The 21,233-nt window shown below is 40.2% G+C and overlaps 1 pseudogene; it reads right to left on the reverse strand.

Annotated features, from left to right (window-relative positions):
* LOC124041257 overlaps positions 1 to 21,233 on the reverse strand; it is a 279,206-nt pseudogene that overhangs the window by 218,307 nt on the left and 39,666 nt on the right.

The following is a 21,233-nucleotide window of genomic DNA, read 5'->3' on the forward strand; positions in this document are numbered from 1 at the left end:
CTGTATGACAGAGAAAGACAGGAGAAAGGTATTGAGAAGGGTTGCAAAGGTAGGGTATATTACTGAAAAACGTTTGCCAGTAAACTACCAGCATTTTGGTTATCAATGATTTTATATAATTAACAACAAGACATTTAGTGTCCTTTTTGGTCTGTAATTATCTCTGGCCCTCTGTGTGGCCTTATCACAAATAAAAATATATAAAATAAGATGATTAAAAAAATACAATGACAAAGAATGACTTTATCCTAAACATAAACCATCAACTTAGTGAATACCATTGATGTTTAATATACACATCTTTTTTTGTTATCCAAGTATAAATTACCAAAGTTACCATAGATTGACATAGGTAAACTGTTTATTAGCTTTGTTAAATTACCGGTAGCTTTGCAACCCTAGTTGAGAGTCAATATACACTTAATGCCGAGAGAAAGGGAGAGCGAGAGAGAGGAAAAGTGAAGGTCTACCCTCTTACCCTCATACTGCCAGTCTTTAGAGGTCAGGGTTAATGGTGCCATAGAAGGAAAGCAGAAAAGAATCATGGGAGAAAAGAATAGCATGATGGTTTGGAGGAGAGGTTTGATGTTAGAGGAGAGAGAGAGATAAAAACAGGAGAGGAAAGGGGGGAGTGGAGTGAAGGAATAGAGTCAGTGAATCAAAATAACATCTCTATAAAAGCAATATTTAGATGGACTTCATTTGGCATGGGAGTAGGAAACAAGATACATCCACCACAACATAGTTAGCCTTTTTTCTTGTAGTTTGGAAATGATAACTGTAGTTTGGAAATAATTACATATATTACCATATATTACTTAAAGGGGCCATCTTAAATTGTTGCATACATTTTCTGACTTAAAAACTCATGATAAGTGTTTGTTTTGAACATAATTACTTAAGTGAACTCTTCAGAGGCATGCACATACATACATACATACATACATACATACATACATACATACATACATACATACATACATACATACATACATACATACATACATACATACATACATACATACATACATACATACATACATACATACATACATACATACATACATACATACATACATACATACATACATACATACATACATACATACATACATACATACATACAGTGGGGCAAAAAAGTATTTAGTCAGACACCAATTGTGCAAGTTCTCCCACTTAAAAAGATGAGAGGCCTGTAATTTTCATCATAGGTACACTTCAACTATGACAGACAAAATGAGAAAATTTTTTTTCCAGAAAATCACATTGTAGGATGTTTAATTAATTTATTTGCAAATTATGGTGGAAAATAAGTATTTGGTCACCTACAAACAAGCAAGATTTCTGGCTCTCACAGAACCACACAGGGGGACCTAGTGAATGACCTGCAGAGAGCTGGGACCAAAGTAACAAAGCCTACCATCAGTAACACACTACGCCGCCAGGGACTCAAATCCTGCAGTGCCAGACGTGTCCCCCTGCTTAAGCCAGTACTTGTCCAGGCCCGTCTGAAGTTTGCTAGATAGCATTTGGATGATCCAGAAGAAGATTGGGAGAATGTCATATGGTCAGATGAAACCAAAATATAACGTTTTGGTAAAAACTCAACTTGTCGTGTTTGGAGGACAAAGAATGCTGAGTTGCATCCAAAGAACACCATACCTACTGTGAAGCATGGGGGTGGAAACATCATGCTTTGGGGCTGTTTTTCTGCAAAGGGACCAGGACGACTGATCCGTGTAAAGGAAAGACTGAATGGGGCCATGTATCGTGATATTTTGAGTGAAAACCTCCTTCCATCAGCAAGGGCATTGAAGATGAAACGTGGCTGGGTCTTTCAGCATGACAATGATCCCAAACCCACGGCCCGGGCAACGAAGGAGTGGCTTTGTAAGAAGCATTTCAAGGTCCTGGAGTGGCCTAGCCAGTCTCCAAATCTCAACCCCATAGAAAATCTTTGGAGGGAGTTGAAAGTCCGTGTTGCCCAGCAACAGCCCCAAAACATCACTGCTCAAGAGGAGATCTGCATGGAGGAATGGGCCAAAATACCAGCAACAGTGTGTGAAAACCTTGTGAAGACTTACAGAAAACATTTGACCTCTGTCATTGCCAACAAAGGGTATTTAACAAAGTATTGAGATAAACTTTTGTTATTGACCAAATAATTATTTTCCACCATCATTTGCAAATAAACTCATTAAAAATCCTACAATGTGATTTTCTGGATTTTGTTTCCTAATTTTGTCCGTCATAGTTGAAGTGTACCTATGATGAAAATTACATACATACCATTACATTACATTACATTACATACATACATAAATACATGCATACATACATACAGAAACAATAACCAAGCATAATTTCCTCAAGCTATACCTTACTGACGTTAGTACAGTACCATCTAAGTATTGCTGTCTTTCTCCAAGAAAATCATTTCCCACTTAATTACTTAATAGCACACTGTTTAGAGACAAATATGACGAACCTATGCACCTTACTGGCAGCCAAGAAAGGAATTTCCCACATAATTACATAATGGCACACTTTATAAAAGGCACATATTATGGCCCATGTCCAGTATGTACCTTACTGACATCAGCAGTGACATTCTTAGAGATGCTGAGAGACCAGGTTCAAGGAGAATGTTTACTGCATATGGAGAACAAGTTGACTCTCACTATAACTCATTCAGCAACTATTGTCCCGGTCTACGGCATGTTGAGGAACACATGTGATCTGTTGTCCAGCCCAGGTGTCTCCTTACAATATGTCTGTGTGTCATCAGAGAGGGACAGAGAAAATAGGCCCCTCTAAGGTTCCTCAATGGCAGTCTGTTGCTTAACTCCTCTTACGCAACTAAACACCTGTCGCTAGGTGCGAACGGGCAGATCGTTTTCCCATCAAATATTCATGGCCACGAGCCCTTCCAGTAATGTGAAGGTTTAAAAGTGCACATGAATCAGTAATACAACTGCAGGCTTGAATTCGCTGTTATATCCATTTGGTTTTTTTCTCTAGCACAGCTACGCATGATAATTAGTGATTCAATGGCCATATGGGGTGCCACAATATTTGAAAGTTCAGTTGTTTCATGAAATTGTGTATTCTTTACATCCAGTTTGTGTCCATTTTCGACTTCAGGTGGATGCACATTCATTTGAAATGTGACAGAGAAAAAGCATTCTTCTGTATGCTGTCTATGTGTGTATTAATTCAGAGTTTAATTCATCAGTAAGGTGACACACCGCTCATCTCATTTCAGTCATTTTGTAACTGCACAGCTAATCTGTTAGGAGTAGGAGTATGAGCTCTGATATAGGAGTTCAGATTTCCTACAATTTCACAGCAATTAGATTAATGAATGCATCTGCTGGAGAAACAGAGAGATCTACATTTCCTTTGATTCAGACAAAAATAGAAAGTGGTCCGACCTACCAATCTGAGGCATACACAACACAGCACATGAAAATGAGTATGCTCATCAGCTCTGAGCAAATATGTGGAGAGAAAGGGAGAGTGGGAGTATGTTTAGGCGTGTATGAGGGTGTGTGTGTATGTGTGTGTGTAGGTGTATGTGTGTAACTATGTGTGTGTGCAGAATGTCTCTTAAAATGAGACCTTTAGCAAGACCTTCGGATCCCAAGGAGTCGGTTGGTTTTATTGCATCTGTGTGCGTGTGCGTGTGCGCATGTGTGTGTGTGTGTGTGTGTGTGTAGTAATGTCAAAAGCCTGCTTTGAGAAGAATATTCTCCAGCAGGGAGGAAGAACAATGGCTTGTATTGCTCTGTTAATGGTCCCCTGTTGAGATTAGAGCACACACTGCAGCAGAAGGGCAGCAAGACACACACACACACACACACACATATACACACACACACATAATAACCACATCAGCTTTAAAGTCAGCACAGTCAAGAGACACATGTTGACTACAAAGCCAAAGAGAAAAGAGAACACCATATTTCATCTGGTGTTTACATTTGTTCCAGGGTGTTTGTGTGTTTGTTTTCTGACATTCTTCATCTGGGACTCTTCCCTCTCGGGTGGCGTCCCAGAGTTAGAAGAGAATATCAGAGATGGTTCCAATCACTGTCCCACCCCTGGAATTCTGTATTCATAGTAAACATAGCTTAGTCATGCTGAAATTCCTAAATACCATAGGCTGTAACGTTCCTCAGGTTGCTAATGAAGGCTACTGTTGAAGTTGGTATAGGCATATACACACACCACGGCAAAGCTGCTTATAGATGTATCGACATATCTGTCAGGCCAGGGCAAATCCTAAAAAGCTCAATTGTGATGTCAGGCGGTATGCATTGAGTTAACTTGGTCCAATAGGGAAAGGGGTACAAGAACAAAAACCACAAGGAGTGCATTGTGCAGCCAGCAAGCAGGAAAGCGAACATATTTGGAAGAACACACAGCTTGTCGCCAGTGGTGGAAAAAGTACGCAATTGTCATACTTTAGTAAAAGTAAAGATACGTAATAGAAAATGACTCAAGTAAAAGTGCAAGTCACCCAGAAAAATATTATGAGAGTAAAAGTATTTGGTTTTAAATATACTTAAGTGTTAAAAGTAAATGTAATTGCTCAAATATACTTAAGTATCAAAAGTAAAAGTATAAATCATTTAAAATTCCTTATATTAACTAAACCAGATGGGATCAATTTATACACTGTATATATATATATATAGATTTTTTTAATGGATGTTCTCTTGATAAGTGTGTAAATTGGACCCTATTGCTGTCCTGCTAAGCATTTAACAATGTAACTAGTAATTTTGTGTGTCAGGGAAAATGTATGGGGTAATTTTCTTTTTTTTTAAATGTAGTGAAAAGTAAAATAGTCAAAAATATAAAATAGTAAAGTACAGATATATAAAAAAAAACTACTTAAGTAGTACTTTAAAGTATTTTTACTTTAGTACTTTACACCACTGCTTGTCATAATATACTGGACAATATGTAAAGTGTTGCTCCCATGTTTCATGAGCTGAAATAAAGGATCACTTAAATGTTCCACATGCACAAAAAGCTTATTTCTCTCAAATTTTGTGCACAAATGTGTTTACATCCCTGTTAGTGAGCATTTCTATTTTCCAAGATAATCCATCTGACAGGTGTGGCATATCAAGTAGCTGATTAAACAGCATTACACAGGTGCACCTTGACAGAAAAGGCCACTCTAAAATGTGCACAACACAATGTCACAGATGTCTCATGTTTTGAAGGGAGCGTGCAATTGGTAAGCTGACTGCAGGAATGTTCACCAGAGCTGTTGACATGCAATTTAATGTTCCTTTCTCTACCATAAGCTGCCTCCAATGTTGTTTTATAGAATTTGGCAGTACGTCTAAACAGCCAGAGCACTTGTAACCACACCAGCCAAGGACCTCAACATCCAGCTTCTTCAACTGCGGGACCATCTGAAACCACTCACCCGGATAGCTGATGAAACTGTGGGTTTGTACAAACAAAGAATGACTGCACAAACAGTCAGAAACCAGTCTCAGGGAAGCTCATCTGTATGCTTGTCGTTCTCACCAGGGTCTTGACCTGACTGCAGTTCGACGTCGTAACCGACTTCAGTGGGCAAATGCTCACCTTCGATGGCCATTGGCATGCTGGAGAAGTGTCCTTATCGTGAATGAATCTCGGGTTCAACTATACCGGGCAGATGGCAGACAGCGTGTATGGCGTCATATGGGTGAGTGGTTTCCTGATGTCAACGTTGTGATCAGAATCCCCCACGGTGGTGTTGGGGTATGGGTATGGGCAAACATAAGCTACGGACAATAAACACAATTGCATTTTACCCATGACAATTTGAATGCACAGAGGTACCGTGAAGAGATCCTGAGGCCCATTGCCGTGCCATTCATCCTCTGCCATCACCTCATGTTTCAGCATGATAATGCACAGCCCCATGTCGCAAGGATCTGTACACAATTTCTGGAAGTTGAAAATGTCCCAGTTCTTCCATGGCCTGAAGACTCACCAGACATGTCACCCATTGAACATGTTTGGGATGCTCTGAATCGACGTGTAAGACAGTGAGAAAAATAAGACATAGAGATACAGCGAAAGGCAGGTGGGGTCAGACACACCCAAGGGAAGGACAGAGAAAGAGGAATGGCAGAGGGAGATGGGAGGACATGTACCTCTCTCGCTCCCTCCCCCGTGCGCGCGTGCGCACACACACACACACACACACACACACACACACACACACACACACACACACACACACACACACACACACACACACACACACACACACACACACACACACACACACACACACACACACACACACACACACACACACACACACAGGAGTGTTGGACCAAGTGTATAGAGAATGATCTTCAAGTGAAAATCAATACAAACAGAGAATATCAGGGGGAGTGGAGGCTAGCTTGGAACATACGTTTAACTATTCTACAGGAGGGGACAACGTACAGAGAACTAAAACCAAACTGCAATAAGGGTCAACAACCAATTAATTCAACACATTTGGATTCCTTTTCTGAGAAGATTGAGCCCAAATATGCTTAGTAAAGAGATACTGTATATTCTGCAGCAAGACACTATAGCTGAGAGAGAAAAGGGTCAAAATGAGTCCCCAACAGTCCTAAGTGGACTGAGCGTGAGGGTGCGACAGCATGGTGTGTCATGGGTAACATGATACTCTGATGACTTGACACTCTTTACTGATCATCAGTATCTCAGTAACCAGAGGCCTGGGTATCTACCAGGACTGCATGTCCAATTCAATGTGACCAAAGGTATTTACAGGGCTATGCTGAACATCCCATTGATGCACCTCCAGTGAAGCCACTTAGTGGTAGATGCATGGGAAATGTGGCCTATACTTGAGACAATCATACAATAACCAGGAAAAAAGCATTAGGTTACAATTGTCTGAAATAGAGGGATATACTTTAAGAACAAGAATGACATCTTTCAGGAACAATGATCTCAACATCATGGTCTTTCCACAATTAGGATCACATACAGTGTCTTCAGAAAGTATTCGCACCCCTTTATTTTTTCCACATTTTGTTGTGTTACAGCCTGGATTTAAAATAGATTAAATTGAGATTTTGTGTCACTGGCATACACACAATGCCCCATAATGTCAAAGTGGAATTGGCCAGCAGCATACCTAAGCAGGTTTGGACTTAGTTGGTCCCTGGAAGGGAGACCAGATGCTGCTGGAAGTGGTGTTGGAGGGCCAGTAGGAGGCACTCTTTCCTCTGGTCTGAAAACAATATCCCAATACCCCAGGGCAGTGATTGGGGACATTGCCCTGTGTAAGGGGAAGTCTTCCTAAATGTCCAATCAGCCCCTAACATCATGGCCACCTCATCATCCCCAGCTACTCATTCATCCCTGTAACTATTCCCCGGGTCATTGCTGTAAATGGGAATGTGTTCTCAGTCAACTTACCTGGTAAATTAAGGGTTAAATAAAGTAAGTATGTTTTGAGAAACTTTTACAAATGAATTAAAACAAAATGCTGAAATGTAATTATTTTTGTTACTATATTATTGACTGTATGTTTGTTTATTCCATGTGTAACTGTGTTATTGTATGTGTCGAACTGCTTTGCTTTATCTTGGCCAGGTCGCAGTTGTAAATGAGAACTTGTTCTCAACTAGCCTACCTGGTTAAATGAAGGTGAATTTTTTTACATATTTTTTTATTTTAATATTCAACCCCTTTGTTATGGCAAGCCTAAATAAGTTCAGGAGTAAAAATGTGCTTAACAAAGTCACATAATAACTTGCATGGACTCCCTTTGTGTGCTATAACGGTGTTTACCATGATTTTTGAATGACTACCTCATCTCTGTACCCCCCAGTCGAGCAGTGAATTTCAAACATAGATTCAACCACAGAGACCAGGGAGGTTTTCCAATGCCTCGCAAAGGGAACCTATTGGTAGATGGAAAAAAACAATACATTGAATATCCCTTTGAGCATTGTTAAGCTATTAATTACACTGTGGATAAGTCACTACAGAGATACAGGCGTCCTTCCTAACTCGGTTACCGGAGAGGAAATAAACCGCTCAGGGATTTCACCATCAGGCCAATTGTGACTAAAACAGTTACAGAGTTGAATGGCTGTAATAGGAGAAAACTGAGGACGGATCAACAACATTGTAGTTTCTCCACTTTACCTAAGTGGCAGAGTGAAAAGAAGGAAGACTGTAGGGAACATAAATATTCCAAAACAGACATCCTGTTTTAGAATAAGGCACTGTAAAACTGCTAAAAATATGGCAAAGAAATTAACACTATTTCCTTAATACAAAACTTTATGTTTGGGGCAAATATAAGAACACAAAGATACAGAGTGTATCACTCTTCATATTTTCAAACATGGTAGTGGCTGCATCATGTTATGGATATGCTTGTCATCGGCAAGGGAGTTTTTTGGGGGGATAAAAATAAATGGAATAGAGGTAAGCGTAGGCAAAAACCTAGAGTACATCCTGGTTCAGTCTGCTTTCCAACAGACACTGGGTGTCACGACTTCCGTCGAGTCAGCTCCTCTCCATGTTCGGGCGCCGTTCGGCGGTCGATGTCACCGGCTTTCTAGCCATCGCCGCTCCATTGTTCAATTATCCATTGGTTTTGTCTTGTTCCATTCACACCTGGTTTCCCCAATCACCCTACATGTTTTTATTCCTCTGTTCCCCCTCATGTCTTTGTGTGAAACTATTTGTGTGTTACATGTTGTACACACTAGGCTAAGCGTTTGTTATTTTCCATGTGTTTTCACTAAGCTTATTTGTATTGCTATACATTTATGTTGTGTGATATTTGTGCGCGCTATACACTTTGCCCTGTTGGCTTAAGGAGGTTTTTGACGCAGCTGCGTCCATCTGTATATCTCTCCTGCCGTAATAAAGTGTGTGCCTGTTCACAATTCTCTGCTCTCCTGCAGCTGACTTCACCACAAGTACGCACACGCCTGACACCGGGAGACAATTTTACCATTCAGCAGGACAATAACCTAAAACACAAGGCCAAATATACACTGGAGTTGCTTACCAAGATGACTTTGAAAGTTGCTGAGTGGCCTAGTTACAGTTTTGACTTAAATTGACTTGAAAATCTATTGCAGGACATGAAAATGTCTGTTTAAGCAATGATCAACAACCAACTTGACAGAGCTTGAAGAATTAAGAAAATAACAGGCAAATGTTTTACAAATCAGATGTGCAAAGCTCTTAGAGACTTACCCAGAAAGACTCACAGCTATAATTGCTGCAAAGGTGATTATAACATGTATTGACTCAGGGGTGTGAATACTTATGTGAATGAGATATTTCTGTATTCATTTTTCAATACATTTGCTAAAATTTCTAAAAACATGTTTTCTCTTCGTCATTATGGGGTATTGTCTATAGATGGGTTTCTGAAGGCACAGAAGGGAGGGACACCAACCTGATCAACAAGCACTGCAGTAACTGTACCTCCAGACAATGCATAGCATTAGTGCAATAGACATCGAATAATAATTCATTCAACAACAAACGTCTATCCACAATTAGGATTAGCAAAGCAAATCAACGAGCACCGAAGCATCTAGACTCATGTTTAATTAGCCATCTCACAAACCATAGAGAGGGGAACATTGCTTTAATGGATATATCTCTTTTGTTCACAGCCAAATTAGTCGAAGTATAGGAGGAAAAACAGAACATGTTAAAGACACAGTATTCCATCAGTAATTGGTAATCAAGGCACTATATACTCCAGGAGCTTAGTCCAAGGACAATCTAAATATTCTAATTAGAACCTCGGGGTAATTTGCTTTCATTTGAGGAGATAATATCCTGCACTAATCAACATGCCGATTCCCCCTTAAGCTACAAAACTTCAATTAATAAATGTTTATCGTTTTTCCTCACAAAAGAACTGGGCTCAGAGATGGATGGAGGCACAACTAGCCTGTTTTAGATGTGATGTGGTTGTTTTTGTGCAAGATCTTACCTTGTTCCATGACTGGGATATAAAAGCTGCAAAATATTTCAAGGTATTTTCAGAAGAAGCAGGCTTAGACAGAAGCAGAAATAGACAGTGCCTTAATTCTTTAAAGGACATTTGAATCAGCACTGCATTACCAGAGCACTCAGACAAGGCACCACTGAGATAATGCTGCCCACTGACATTTTATATTCACAATGGTTTTTTTTAGCTGCCTATGAAATCAGTGCCCTCTGCGTTTTCACAACTTCATCTGAAAAAAGTAACTAAATCAAATAGCCACGGCTCACTCAACGTTCTTAAAACACATTTTAGCTGATGGGGAATTAAGTTTGTTCATAATTATTTGATGGGAGTTGTTCCCATAATAACGCATTGTCTCACACCACCGATGGACACCTGGGCCATCTTTTCAACTAACTAGTAATGCATATATAAACACAATCCAATCCATATTGATATTGTCAGAATAACTAAGACAGTATTCTCCAGCCACAGACAGTCTCTTCCCATCAGAGACAGAGAATGAAAGGAGAGAACACTACTCCTGTAGATGAATGGCTTTCTTCCAGGCAGTTTTACACCAGGTCTTTCATCTCATAAAACCTTTAATACCTCCTTATGCACTCATAAATACTACTGCCCTTTAAATAAATATTAAACCTTGATGACGGAGAGCAATTGTCTGAGAGTCCCTTTCCAATGTCACCTCTCTCTTTCTCAAGGCTAGAGCTGAGGAATCTTGAACTAATCCATATCCCTCGCCTTACCTCAACTTTCCAAGCAGTGAGAAGATTGGAAGATTGCCCAACCTCAGTGTCACTGATCATCGTCATCAGCTTAAAACACTCCAAGGTCAAAGGTTACATTTATGGCCCTGCCAATCCCTGTTGTGGCAGGCATGATGCCTAGATGAGGGACTGAAGACTGAACTGAACAGGGACTTCTTAATTTCCCAGGGGGCTTAGTGTAATCTGCTTGCATAGAGTGGCATCCAGAAGGGCAGCAGGGAACCCTGGTCTGGGGCCAGCAACAGCTGGCTGGTGAAGAGCTGAGAGTGACAGGGAAGGCATTTGTTCAACGCTGCCCATTGCCAGCTAAAGGAAAAATCCACCCAAAACCATTCATTCCTATCATTTGCAGTGTTAAGTAACACTTATATGTGAGAAAAAATATTTTTGGGTGAACAAATGTTTCATTTTGTCATCATAATAAGGTTGGTGGCAAATGTGAAGATTGTTGTGGAAATCTGTTGCAGCTCAAGTCAACTACAAAACCCACAATGCAATGGTCTCTCTGTGGACTGGCCGGCTAGCTAGGTAGGTAGTTATCTAGCAAACGTAGCTACACACAATAATACCAAAGTCAATATCAGCATGTGAAGTAGTTAGTTAACTGTAAACAAACTGCACTAAACAAACTACACTATCAATTTAGGAGTCAACAATTTCACCATGTTCAACCTGCGGATTGAGTGGAATTTGACATTTGCAACAGCCATTCAACAGCACCATGCAATGCAGCCTGGACTGAAGAGGAAAACAAATAGGAAAAATGTGGTGGACCCTCTGTTAACGTGCACATTTCTCGAGGTAGGAATATCATAAAAAATATGATCAATGGTTTATTCAAGAGAAGCCGTTATGACATCAGCCAGTATTGAAATCTGACATATACTGTATGACAGATGTTTTTTTCTATCTAAAATTCGGATTCCTAATAACTTCCATTGTAGTGAGAGCAGCTTTATTGCTAAGCTATATCACACTGGCTGAATTTCTGCCTGCTTGAACGGCAATAGTATCAGATACACATGAAAACATAAAATGACCTCAGGAATCGATAGAACATCGCTCAGAGATTAACAAAAACAATATAACATTCAAAATTACTGAATATTTATTTTAATGGGAGTGTCACGCCCTGACCTTAGAGAGCTTTTTATGTCTCTATTTAGGTTTGGTCAGGGTGTGATTTTGGGTGGGCATTCTATGTTCATTTTTCTATGTTTTGTATTCCTTTGTTTTGGCCGGGTATGGTTCTCAATCAGGGACAGCTGTCTATCGTTGTCTCTGATTGGGAACAATACTTAGGTAGCCTTTTCCCACCTGTTTTTTGTGGGTAGTTGTTTTCTGTTTTGTGTCTGCACCAGATAGAACTGGTTCGTTTTGTTCCATTTTGTTATTTTGTCTCAGTGTTCAGTTTAAATAAATGATCATGAACACGTACCACGCTGCGCTTTGGTCCACTCCTTCTTCATGCAACGACAAGCGTTACAGGGAGGTCACGGCAATGGCAACCACAAAACAGTAAAAACAAAAGAAACTGCACTATAGCAGTGCTGGATTTTTTCATGATAGATATATGGTGCATTCGGAAAGTATTCAGACCCCTTCCCTTTTTCCGTAATTTGTTAAACACACAATACCCCATAACGACAAAGCAAAAACAGGTTTACTTTTTTTTTGCAAATATATTACAAATAATTACATAAGTATACGTATATACACTGTACTCTATATCATCTACTGCATCTTGCCATCTTGATGTAATACATGTATCATTAGCCACTTTAAACAATGCCACTTTTATATTTTTACATACCCTACATTTCCCATCTCATATGTATATACTGTACTCTATATCATCTATTGCATCTTGCCATCTTTATGTAATACATGTATCATTAGCCACTTTAAACAATGCCACTTTTATATTTTTACATACCCTACATTTCTCATCTCATATGTATATACTGTACTCGATACCATCTACTGCATATTGCCTATGCTGTTCTGTATCATCACTCATTCATATATTTTATGTACATAATCTTTCATTCCTTTACATTGTGGGTATAAGTTAGTTATTGTGGAATTGTTAGGTTAGATTACTCGTTGGTTATTACTGCATTGTCGGAACAAGAAGAACAAGCATTTCGCTACACTTGCATTAACATCTGCTAACCATGTGGACAAAACAAATAACATTTGGAGTTTGGAGTTTGCCAAAAGGCCCCTAAAGGACTCAGAACATCATGCTCTGGGGTTGTTTGTTAGGATCGAGGGAAAGATGAGCGGAGCAAAGTACAGAGAGATCCTTGAAGAAAACCTGCTCCAGAGTGCTTAGGCGAAGGTTCACCTTCCAACAGGACAACGACCCTAAGCACACAGCCAAGACAATGCAGGAGTGGCTTCGGGACAAGTCTCTGAATGTCTTTGAGTGGCCCAGCTATATCCCAGGCTTGAACCTGATCGAACATAACTGGAGAGACCTGAAAATAGCTGTGCATCGACGCTCCCCAGCTTGAGAGGATCTGCAGAGAAGAATGGGAGAAACTCCCCAAATACAGGTGTGCCAAACTTGTAGCTTCATACCCAAGAAGGCTTGAAGATGTAATCGCTGCTAAAGGTGCTTCACAAAGTAAAGGGTCTGAATACTTATGTAAATGTGGTATTTCATTTTGATATTTTTTTTATAAATTTGCAACAATTTCTAAAAAACATTTTTTGCTTTGTCATGATGGGTTATTGTGTGTATATTGATGATAATTATTATTTTTAAAATACCTTTTTAAATAACAGAATCGGAAATGAAAAAAAATGTGGAAAAAGTTAAGGGGTCTGAATATTTTCCGAATACACTGTAACTCAGGCAGCTACCGCTCACCTTATTCACTGTGAGCTCTAAATACAGCATCAGGTAGAGCCACTCTCCATATTTTCAAGCATAGTGGTGGCTGCATTATGTTATGAGTATGCTTGTCATCGTTAAGGACTGGGGTGTTTTTCAGGATAAAAAAAATTAATGATATAGCTAAGCACAGCTAAAATCCCAAAGGAAAACCTGGTTCAGTCTGCTTTCCACCAGACACTGGGAGATTAATTTACCTTTCAGCAGGACAATAACCTAAAACACAAGGCCAAACCTACACTAGAGTTGCTTACCAAGAAGACAGTGAATGTTCCCGAGTGGTCGAGTTATAGTATGGACTTAAATCTACTTGAAAATCTATGGCAAGACCTTAAAATGATTGTCCAACAATGACCAAGAACCAATTTGACTGAGTCTGAATAATTTTTTAAAGAATAATGGGCAAATGCTGTACAAGCCAGGTGTGGAAAGCTCTTAGAGACTTACCCAGAAAGACTTACCCAGAAAGAAGCGCTAACAGCGCTTCTACAAAGTATTGACTCAAGGGTGTGAATACTTATGTAAATTAGATATTTCTGGAATTTCATTTTAAATACATTTGACAGAAATGTCTAAAAACATGTTTTCACTTTGTCATTATGGGGTATTGTGAGTAGATGGGTGAGAAAAATGCATATTTAATCCATTTTGAATTAGGGCTGTAACAACAAAATGTGGAATAAGTCAATGGGTATGAATACTTTTTGAAGGCACAGTAGATTTGCGCACAGGTGTATCAATAGACTCTTAAGGATTAAAGGTCTTACTCACATCGGCTACGGAGAGCGTGACCACACAGTCGACCGGAAAAGCTGGTGCTCTCACCGATTGTTCAGTGTTGCCTGCCTCAATTTATATGAATTTGAGAGTGTTTACATTTCTCCAGCCCCATCCCATAGCTGTTTACCAAAGAAGTGGTGGGGTTCCCGCTTTATTGTTTTAACTGCAGATTGACACTTTTATGCCACATTTCCATTTTACTCATTTAGCAGACGCTCGTATCCAGCGTGACTTACAGCAGCCGTTAGGGTTAAGTGCCTTGCTGAAGGGCACATCAACAGATTCTTTACCTTACAGGTCCTCAGGTGGGTTTAGAAAACAGTTACAGAGAGCATTACTCAGATCATATACAACCATTCTCCTTAACTTGAGGGAAAAAAGCAAGATCGATGTTAAAAAGGACATTGCTTCGAGTGTTGCAATCACACTCCCATTGAACTGCTCGGAGTTGATCCTGCACATGGACCAGTTGAGCTCCAGGAGAGGCCAAGTTCAGGCTCAGCCAAGCCGAGCAAACCCCCATCCTCCTGTGCCACACCGAGCCTGATTACAGCCTGCTGGCTGCCAGATTAAAACATACATCCACACAGCCGCTCCACTGCCCCCACAGCTAGAGGCTGCTACTGCTAGACAGAGTCTGCGCATCTGGCCTCTAATCAAACAATCCCCAAAATAGAGAAACAATTTCAGACAGAGACAGAGAGAGAGAGAGAGAGAGAGAGAGAGAGAGAGAGAGAGAGAGAGAGAGAGAGAGAGAGAGAGAGAGAGAGAGAGAGAGAGAGAGAGAGAGAGAGAGAGAGAGAGAGAGAGAGAGAGAGAGAGAGGAAGGAAGGGGATGAGAGAGAAGGTTAGATGGAGTCTGAGGAGAGGACACATCCCAGCAAACCATTAATATTCCCAGAATATTAGCTAAGATTCCCCATTAAGTTCTAGTAAAGGATTTATCTAACTTTAGGTGTCCAGGTAATCAAATAACACAATGTACCAGTAATGTTTTTAGAACATACTGCCGGAAACAAAATGTGAGAGTAAAGTTCTGGAAAGGTTCTTGCAACATCAGGCAAAGGTTTTGTACAAACATTGTATAATCATAAGTACAACCGGACAGTTTTTGTATTATGATAACATTTGCTGCAACCAAATTAACGTTTTGAGAACTTTCACAGAACCAATTTTTGGGTAGCTGGGATGGCTGTCAACATACACCCACAATTATTTACTGAGAATAGGGCAACCATCAAAGCCTCAAGAGAGACATAATAAACATACTAGTGATGAAACCCTTCAAAGATAATAGCCGCTTGTCATTAGTACAGTCTATTACCACAGAAATAAGTCCATGTACACACACACACACACACACACACAAAACATCAGGAGATTTTGAGTGATTGTATAGAGAGGTAGAGAGAGGTATCAGAAAGGTTTGTGCGTTGTCATCCAGATTGAGGCTTGACCTTTCATGATCCTTTCCTAAGCTATGGGGCCTGCTGATCGCTGATCCTCATAGAGACAGACAGTGGATGGACAGACAGGGGATATGCATGATGGGAATACTGCATTGCATAGCGCCATGCCACACTGTTCAGACAGACTCACAGTATTCAGACTGTGACTGTCAGAGATATAATACAGTTAAAGCATATGAGGCAAAGTGGAGATGAGAAGGTGAAGAAAGAGCTCTAGGAAAGAGAGGATGAAAGAAACATGAGGATGGGACATACTGTAGAAAGGCGGAAAGAGAAACAAAGAGCTGTGCGATAACTATTCTCTTATCTTTATTAATTCATGTAATTTCCATGCTTTATTGTTGCATGTTTTTTGTATACTGTAACAACCTTGTTGTACCCTTGAATGCTGACAGACAGACAACAAACGGACAGTGAGACTATAGACAGGGAGATTTATGGTTGGAAATGGCCTAAGAAGGCCCGCTCAAACCAAGGTGACACTGAGAAAATAAGCACCCACATGCACAGTTGGGAACACACTCACACGCACACACACACACGCACGCACGCACGCACACACACACACACACACACACACACACACACACACACACACACACACACACACACACACACACACACACACACACACACACACACACACACACACACACACACACACACACACACACACACACACACACACACACACACACACACACACACACACACACACACACACACACACACACACACACACACACACACACACGAATGCACACATTCTCATAAACACATCACAGACACTGTTCCCTCTCATGCTTCAACAAGCGTCCGTGTTTCCACGCAGTGATCCAATCAACTCTCACTTGTGATTGTTTTAACTACCTCTAATTCCTACCTGCTCCCTGTGTAATTATCCCGTCTGTATTCATTCAAATTATAGGCTGCATCCCCAGTTATAATCAGTGGGCTGAAGCTCCACTGATACAGGAGCAGGTCACCGTACCGTGAGATAAATACAGAGGCGAGGAGGACAAGTACAGGAAATATATAATCATGTGCCAGTCTGGTCACTTACATCCATATGGAGTAGATACATAAGAGATGTAAGTTTAAGTGCAACAACTCTGACTGAGGATACCGGTTCTAAATGCACTAGTTCAAAATAACATTAGCTACCACACTCTCCCATCGACTTTTATGTTACATCAAATTACATGTTAAATACTTGACAATGGCTAGTGGAAATATGTAAAATTGTCAGACCTCAGCCTAGACTCAATTACCCACAAAGAGATTGAATGTGGTCAGAAGATCATTTTTGTTGTTGTTGTTTGTTTGATTAGGCGAAGGCCAACCAGGCTTCTGCTAAGCCTGCTCAACATGTGGATGCAAGAAAAGCACAAACATACACATGGGCGTACGTAATACAAACACTCATTCAAATTACAGGCTACGACTGCACACACACAAACACATATGCGCATAACACACTTAAGTGCATACAGACAAAACAAAGACTCCAACATGCACTCACACACAGACACGCATAGGCTCTGAAAAAAGGACTTATTTAAGCAGGAACTCACTTCCCCCCGAGGTGACAGGAGCTAATTAATGAGCTGATGTGCGTGCCAGCCAAAACTCTATAAAACTGTGAAAGATTGCAGCTTTGAAGGCATTACCTTCAGTGGTTTCTCCAAGGTAAGCCATGCATTAAAAGAAGACTAACTTTACAGAAACTGTGAAACGGTACAAATAAATCCATATTCCAGGGGTAATAAAAACAATGATATTTTAGGCCAGTACTCTCCTCACTCAACAGTGAGTGTTTATGCATCTAGACAGTTTCCACAAGGAACCCACAATGCTTTGCTTTCACCTTGAGGAGGCACTCCATTCCATTTTTGTACAATTATCATACTTTAGTAATACAGGAGGGAGGGAGGGAGGGAGGGAGGGAGGGAGGGAGGGAGGGAGGGAGGGAGGGAGGGGGGAGGGGAGGGAGGGAGGGAGGGAGGGAGGGAGGGAGGGAGGGAGGGAGGGAGGGAGGGAGGGAGGGAGGGAGGGAGGAAGGAAGAAAGGAAGAAAGGAAGAAAGGAAGAAAGGAAGAAATGAAGAAAGGAAGGAAATAAGGACACTTCTTGAAGTAAAGTGACATATCCTGGGGCGGCAGGTAGCCTAGTGGTTAGAGTGTTGGGCCAGTAACTGAAAGGTTGCTGGTTTGAATCCCTGAGCTGACAAGGTCAAAATCTGTCATTCTGCTCCTGAACAAGGCCGTTAACCCACTGTTCCCCAGTAGGTCATCATTGTAAACAAGAATTTATTCTTAACGGACTTGCCTAGTTAAATAAAATAAAACATCTTTGGGGCAAGTTAGAAACAGTATCACACTGGGGAAGTCAAGTATGGTTATGTCTTTAGTTATTGTACTTTTCAGTTCAGAATTTACTGACTGTCTCAGAAACATTTTAATGGAGTGTTACAAAGTATATATTTTCACTGTACAGTACATTACACTACAAGGAGCACCCTCTTCTCCAGCTAATTCAACTGTACTGACAGTAATGAGGGATGTATAAATATTTAACATAATGCCTTTTGAGTCATATTGATGACGAGGGAAATGCTTGACACTAGGGAGCTTACTGTGAGTGCACCGTGATTAAGTATCATAGAGAATATCTATACATCCATCCAAGAAAGTAATTAGCTACCGCTCTGCTCTCCCTCGACCCCCTGGCTTAACTCAGACAATTTGTCCTGGTCATTTGTCCTGACCCCCCCATCTTACCAGCCAATCTCTGGATTCTTTGTTATTATGCTTTTCGAAAAAGCTCACATGCATACACTCCAGTGAAAAGGTCTACCTTAAACAGTATGCATGTTTTCACTCAGCACATATAACATTCTATATAATAGAATAGATACTTAATTGTCAATTTTACAATGGAAATTGATTGATTTGCTGTCACAATACCCAACTTCACACATCCCGTTAAGGCCTGTCCATCTACTGTACCTTCTGTTTTCTGGGCCCAGCTGTAGGTGGTCAGAGAGAGGAGCGCCATGCTTATCCCCAGCCATCTGAAGAGACATGGCCCCCGTCGCATCTTCTGTCAAATGTTATTGCCTGCCCACCTGGATGGGAGGAAGAGAGGGTAACTTCATTAAATGGCCAGAGATAACACATTTCAGCCCAGATGTTCTTGTCCAGCACACACCTGTTAGCTAAGACTGCTCATAATGGACGTACCTAATACTCATTCAAATAACAGGCTACGACCGCACGTGTACATAGGCTACACACACACGCAGGCGGACAAACAAAGACAGACACACATGCACAGAAATTGTACAGAACAGCCAAGGTTGTTACTGAGCCATTGTGGGACACGTGCGTGTTGCTCACATTCTGTGTGTACGTTATCGTGTGTGAATTGGGTAGACATCGCATTATTCCAACACAATAAATGCATCAACAATAGAGGTGCAAGTTGGAACCAAATAGGGTTCTTAATAATAATAATATATGCCATTTAGCAGACGCTTTTATCCAAAGCGACTTACAGTCATGTGTGCCTACATTCTACGTATGGGTGGTCCCGGGGATCGAACCCAATATTGGACATTGTTTGGGATCACTGAAGAACCATAAATGGGATGGTTCTTTAAAGAGCCCTACCAACAAACAAACAAATGCTAAAGCTCCAAAGATCCATTATTAGATTCACAAGGATCCAGCATGAAAGGTTCTACAAAGATCCATTATTGGTTACACAAGGAAACAGCATAAATGTTTATAAATTAACCATAACCCAACCCTTTGAAGCACAGCATTGATGGTTCTACGTAGATCTCTAGACATTTGGTTCTCCAATGGTTCTCTCATATGGTGGTTCTTCAGGAATTTTCATTAAAATACATTAATTATTTAAACTGTAATGAAATAATAATCAATCATGACTAAACACATCTCAAATATACCAATAGTTTATTACACAACCAAGCACAAAACAAAGTAGAATGTACAATTTCAAACAAAGTACCATTTCATTTCAAACTCAAAGTACAAAGTATAATTTCCATTTATTTCAAAGTACAATTTAAATCAAAGTCATTGTTCAATAATAGAGGTACAGTATATTCTAAGAAGTGAACAGTAATCTAATCGTAGAGCACTGCACTAATGGCTTACAAAAAAGTAATGAGTGTTCCAAAACTGTGCTGATCCTCTTTGAAGATATATGGCAGCAGGAATATAGCTCTATTGACCATATGGCCTGAAAGACAGAATTAAACATCTTAATTCATCACACCTCCTATATTGTTATTGAACATTGCTTTAACATTCTCTGCCCAAGTATGAATAAGCATCCACTGTTGTGCCACCTAGCCTGCCCACCACTATTGAAAAATCAGTGGACCCCCCTATAAAACCACAGACCTACTTTCTCCACCTCTGTTCGGCAGCCATCTAGCAACTGGGCACATGACATCTTCGGGGGACTCTTTGGGGCCTTCTCAACTACGTTGACTGCCATTTTAGGCAGATTGGTTATCAGTAGCTTGTCCAGGTCCTTGTGCATGAGTGCTGTCATCTCTTCCAAAAGCTAGAGAGAGAGAAGAGAGAGAGAGAATAAACCATAAATTATGTAAATCCATGATGTCCACACATTCTGTAAATTAATTAATCTATTGTATTTTATTCATGAACTAAATGAGATCAACTAAATAGGTCCTCAAAATACCAGACAAATATGTCAAATTGTGTGACTTTCTAAGAGTTAATTCCATCATATATATTGTAAATACATTCTGTACCTTCATTCTTTTTTAATTTATTGTTTTAATTATCTAAATGAGATACATTAATAAATAGGTACTTAAACAAAATACCCATTAAATATGCTATTATTTATTACTGGCAGTAAGGGGCACTGTTTGGCAAACCCTACTAGCTACATTTCTCACTGCCAGCGTGAGGTGCTCATTGGCCCATAATATAGGCATGGCATTGCTGACTAAAAAGTGAAAAGATAATTAAACGGACAACCCACTTATGAATAACTGATTCACATGTGAAACAACAATCACCAAGATTACTAGCCATCTCCAATATATATCCAATATTTCATTAAATTGTGTCCCTTCCCCAATATTGTCAGCTTAATATGTTATAGCTAATATCATGCATGATGCTAGCTAACGTAAATAGCTAGTTAGCTACACCGGGCATAAAAGTTTGCTGTACACCACTGTGTTGTACTAACATTAGCAAGTCACTGTTCGTATTT

Source organism: Oncorhynchus gorbuscha, linkage group LG08 (assembly GCF_021184085.1).
Source record: "Oncorhynchus gorbuscha isolate QuinsamMale2020 ecotype Even-year linkage group LG08, OgorEven_v1.0, whole genome shotgun sequence".
Taxonomy (NCBI): Eukaryota; Metazoa; Chordata; class Actinopteri; order Salmoniformes; family Salmonidae; genus Oncorhynchus; species Oncorhynchus gorbuscha.